The following is a 5,275-nucleotide window of genomic DNA, read 5'->3' as shown; positions in this document are numbered from 1 at the left end:
CGTGTGCCTCCAGTGTCTGTTCAGGACGTGCCAGCAGCACTGTCCTTGCTCTGCCGAGTGCAGCTGCTCACCGTGGTTTCCCCAGCACCCCAGCAAGGGGAAAGCTCCCTCCCCTGTCCCCGCCAACCACACGCAGCCTCGCGCTGTGGAGCTGGAGGAGCGTTTTCCCCCCACAGCTGGCCGGGTGCTCGGCTCTGGCTCCAAGCAACACCTGCAGCAGCTGCTCTGCTCTTTCCTTCCAGGTCTCTTTGCTTGTGTGGGCTGCGTGCCCAGGCGTACGCGTCGCAGGGAGAGAAGCAGGGTGTCAAGCCCTGTCCCTACCTGCGCCGCGACCTCACTGCTTCAGCGCCTGCAAGATCAGGAGGTGAGTTGGGGACATCCAACCACCAACCCTTGCCCTCCTGGCCCAGGGCCACGGTGCCGTGGGTGCCAGGCCCGGCAGCACATCCACCGAGCGATGGGTGGCAGCGGGCAAAGCGAGCGTGACTGATCCTTGTCCCCAGGGTGACCGAGCGCAGGCGTACTGTGAGCTGGAGAGCGCCCTGTGCCAAGACAGCAGCCGCCCGCCGTGCGGAGTGGTGAACCGGCTGCTGGCAGAGGTGTCCCGGGACCTGACGGCAGCCCAGGTGAGGGCTCACTGCCAAGGGCAAAGGGAACCGCCTGCCCACGCTGGTGTGCTGCTGGCGGATGGTGGTGGCTTAGCTCTTCCAAGGGCCTCAGGCAGTCTCCTGGGCCGCGTGTCACCAGTGACTCTCTTCCAGGGCGTGACCAGCAATGTCAAGACAGCTGCCAGCAATGTCCTGGTGGCTCTGGCTCGGACGCACTTCACCTTGGTGATGGCTGAGCTCCAGAGCCACCTGAAGGCCACGGGGGACGTGTGCAAGGAGTTGGTGCTCATCACCCTGAGCAAACTCTTCAGCACCTATGGTAGAGTACCCTCAACCTCCTGACACCTAGAACAACCGGGAAAGGGGTCTCTGCCCTCCGCGTGTGATCTGCATTGAGCTGGGGGATGCAGGGCTGCAGCCCCTCCTCCCTCGCTGCCAGGACTCTGACTGTGGCCCTCTCCTTCCTCTCTGCAGCTCCACAGTGCATCCCCTTTGTGTGGCTGATGCTGGCAGGCCTGCGCAGTGTGGTGGGCCAGGTGAAGAGTGGCCAGATCCTGCGCATCGCTTGTGCTGGTGAGTGCCGGCCCCAGAGCAGGGGGCCTCGGGGCAGCCTCTGCACTTCACCTTGCTGCAGACTCTCACAGGCTCCCTTCTCTCTCACTCTCTTTTTTTTTTTTTTTTTTTTTTAATTATACTTCTTTAATATTTATTTTGTTAAGTTTTTTTCAGTTGTGAAACAGTGGTTTCAACAACCTTGCACTGGTGCAGTGCATCATCAACTTCAGCTCTGCCCTCCAGGCTGTGGGTGACTGCCTGCTTTAACCGCTCCTTAAAGAGCAAGCTGCTGGAGATCCTGATGGTGAGTGCCTAGAGACAGGGCTGTCTGCAGAGGAGTTCTGGGCTGTGCCACAAGGCTCGCTTCCCTGGGGGCTTACGGGTCTCCAGCAGCCACATGTCTCCAGCTGGTGGAGATCTTGGGTGCTGGCAGGCAGCAGGCTAGGTGCACCAGCTGTCAAGCTGCTGCATCCTGCAGTGCTCCCATGGGAAACATGGGAGTGATGGGGCCGGTGTGTGGTGGTTGTGTCTTTGTCTGGGCTGGGTGGAACAGCTCTTGTGTGCCCCTTGCCCACTTTGACAGTGTGTCTCTGGAACTTGTAGGACCTGATGAAGAAGTGTTACTCGGGCATGCCTGTCTCCCCAGTGCCTCTCAAGGTGGTTCTGGCCCTGGAGCAGTTGAGGTAAGGTCTGGGTTGCATTTGTGACAGTCATAATTCATGGCTAACCAACAGTAAATAAATATTGTCTAATCTGGCTCCATGTCACTGTGTTTGCTCTCTATTCTTTGGGTATTGAAGAAATAGTCTCTAGATATTTTGCTTACACAGGCATTAGTCAGTTTTTCAAGAGAAGCAAATTCCCAATGCAGTAGATAGGACAGGACAAAAATGTCCCCTATTATCTATCTATCTATCTATCTATCTATCTATCTATCTATCTATCTATCTTTCTATCTATCACACATGGCAAGGAAATAATAAATGAGTGAGTCAGAACATAAAGGCTTAAGGCTATACTACGATAGGCCTCTGATAGATCAAAGTCTAGCTTCTGAGCACCTGCTTAGCCACCTAAGTCACAGTTAGTGACTTCACTCCAGAGGTGTCAACAGAGTTTGGGCATTCAAGTTAAGCATCAGTGTTCCCTATACAGCCTGTAGAAAGCAGGGGAGTCAGAATATCAGTCGGAATGGGAAGGGGAAGGGAGAGGGGAAGGAGAAGGGAGAGAGGAAGGGGAAGGGGAAGGAGAAGAGGTAGGCGAAGGGGAAGGGGGCGAGGAAGGGGAAGGGAAGAGGGAAGGGTAAAGGAGAGGGAGAGGGAGAGGGAGAGGGAGAGGGAGAGGGAGAGGGAGAGGGAAAGGGAAAGGGAAAGGGAAAGGGAAAGGGAAAGGGAAAGGGAAAGGGAAAGGGAAAGGGAAGGGGAAGGGGAAGGGGAAGGGGAAGGGGAAGGGGAAAGGAAAAGAGAAGGGAAAGGGAAGGAGAAAGGGAAGGGGAAGGGGCCCCCTGCGAGCCGCAAAATGAGCTGGCGAGGAAGAAGATCAGTGTGGATGAACAGGGGGACTATTCTTGAGGCTCCAGGAGAAAAAAGAGAATCTACCTCCTGTTGAAGAAGGGATGGGCAACTCAGACAGAATACAGAGAAGTTGTTAAGATGTGTAGAGAGAAAATCAGAAAGGCATAAGATCAGCTTGAGCTCAACCTCACCGCTAGGGTAAAAAGGAACAAGAAACTCTTCAACAGATTCATCAACAGTAAGAGGAGGACTAAGGAGAATCTCCATTCTTTACTGGATGAGGCTGGGAATATGACCATCGAGAATAAGAAAAAGGCAGAGGTTCTGAATGCCTTCTTTATGTCTGTCTTTAAAGATCAGACCAGTTATCCTCAAGGTACTTCACTTTCTGACCTGGTAGTCTCATCTGGGGTGCAGACTATACCCTCCACAATTGAGGAGGACACAGTCAGAGACCTACTACTTCAGCTGGACTGTCACAAGTCCATGGGGCTGGATGTGATTCACTTGAGAGTGCTGAGGGAACTGGCAGAGGTGATAGCCGAGCCACTCGCCATTATCTATCAATGCTCCTTGCTGACTGGTGAGGTCCCAGAAGACTGGAGACTTGCCGATGTGACTCCATCTACAAGAAGGGTTGTAAGGAGGATTCAGGGAACTACAGGCCTGTTAGCCTGACCTCAGTGCCAGGGAAGGTTATGGAGCAGGTTGTCTTGAGGAAGATCATGTGGCATGTGCAGGACAACCAGGTGATCAGTCTAGCCAGCATGGGTTCACAAAGGGCACCTGATCACAAAGACCAACCTGATCTAGTGACCCGTCTGGTAGATGAGGGAAAGGCTGTTGATGTAGTCTACCTAGACTTCAGCAAAGCCTTTGACAAAGACTCTTCTCTCGTGGTGACAGGACTAGAGGGAATGGCTTCAAGCTGTGCCAGAGGAGATTTAAGCTGGATGTTAGGAAATACTACTTTTCTGAAAGAGTGGTCAGGCACTAGAATGCACTGCCAACAGAGATGGTGGAGTCACCGACCCTGGAAGTGTTCAAGGGATGTCTGGATTTTGTGTTGAGGGATATGGTTTAGTGAGAACGATAGGTGATATGTGGTTGGACTGGGTGATCTTGTAGGTCTTTTCCAACGTTGGTGTTTCTGTGATTTCTGTGATTTCTGTGATTTCTGTGATTTCTGTGGAATGGCCTGCCCAGGGAGGTGGTGGAGTCACAGTCCAAGTGTTCAAGAGACATCTGGATGAAGAGATACAAGATATGGTTTAGTGCTTGTGGTAGCAATGGTAATGGGTAGACGGTAGGACTAGATGATCTTGTAGGTCCTTTCCAACCTTGTGATTCTATGATTCTATTATATGTGTGACAGAACTATTGTATCAATTACTATATACAGTCATATGTGAAAAAGCAAGGCCTGATAACTTTGGAATGACCACCTCATTCTCAAAAAAATGACATTTATGACGTGTATAAAGACTTATGTATGTATAAAGAGGTTATTATATGTTAATAGACACTGCAGTGTAATCTCATCCATTGCTGTCTTGTTACCATCCAGCATGGGAGGGGTCTCTGTTTTTTGGAGATTAGAAAAGAAACACAATCTAATGAGGCAATGTCTTGCCAAGAGACCACTGGTTTGCAAAATAGGCACTGTTAGATTTCCTAGCAGTCCTTCAGAATGAAATCAAGCTGTGCTTTTCTTAGAATCATAGAATTACAGAATGGTTTGTGTTGAAAGGGATCTCAAAGCTCACTCAGTCCCAACCCCTGCTGTGGGCAGGGCTGCCCCCCACCAGCTCAGGATGCCCAGGGCCCCATCCAACCTGGCCTTGAGCACCTCCAGGGATGGGGCACCACAGCTTCTTTGGGCATTTCTTGGTGAGTTGTTCTGAGCCAACAGCAGGGCACATGAGCTGTCCAGCTGCAGGTCCTTTCTCTTTCCTCTGATCTCACAGGGTTTCAGAGACACCATGATGTCCATGTGGATTATCCTCTCTGCTTTGGCATACAGGACTCAGAAAAGATGGATTTCTCTTGCAAATCTTCTCCTCCAGTACAGCCATGTTACAGACTCAGTGCCCACATGGAGGACAGATCTGCTTGCAGGGGAAGGAAAAAGCCACACTCCTGGAGCTGTGGATAACCAGGGGCTTTTACTATCAGCTTGTGCTCACCAACACAAATGCATGCTGGCATGACTGAAGGAGAATTCAAATGTGACACAGACATGTCTGATGTGCTGTTGTTCCTTCCGTGATAGTTGTAGTTTCAGTGACAGGGGTCAACTACATTTTCCTTTTCCTCCTCCCCAGCTAACAAGAGTCAAACTCTGGGAGAGGAATGAAGAGTAGTAGTGAGACTTGATATAATTTCACTGATATTGTTCAGAGAAAGAAGTAAAAGCTCAGTTTCATTACAGCTGTGTGTAGAATTTGATGGGAGCTGAAGTGCAACTATGTCAGAAAAAGAAACAATGCTACCCTTGATAGTTCCTTGATTCTTAGCTTTTCTGAATTCGGTTTCTCTTACCAGAGACAGTGAGGAGCTCAGAAAATATTCCAAGAGAGAGAACTTCTTTGCTTTGAG

At 50.8% G+C, this 5,275-nt stretch overlaps 1 long non-coding RNA gene across 1 annotated transcript; it reads left to right on the top strand.

Moving 5' to 3' along the window:
* Positions 1–540: 540 nt before the first annotated feature.
* LOC122156356 lies at positions 541–1,175 on the top strand. The gene is made up of 3 exons (XR_006167454.1): positions 541–626; positions 762–927; positions 1,083–1,175. It is a non-coding gene; the product is annotated as an uncharacterized LOC122156356 (long non-coding RNA).
* Positions 1,176–5,275: the final 4,100 nt, after the last annotated feature.

This window comes from Centrocercus urophasianus, unplaced genomic scaffold (genome assembly GCF_019232065.1).
Source record: "Centrocercus urophasianus isolate 14NV4802_14NV808 unplaced genomic scaffold, USGS_Curo_1.0 seq_12, whole genome shotgun sequence".
Lineage (NCBI taxonomy): Eukaryota > Metazoa > Chordata > Aves > Galliformes > Phasianidae > Centrocercus > Centrocercus urophasianus.
Note: the sequence above shows the minus strand (reverse complement) of the source record. Positions and strands in the feature narration are given on the sequence as shown.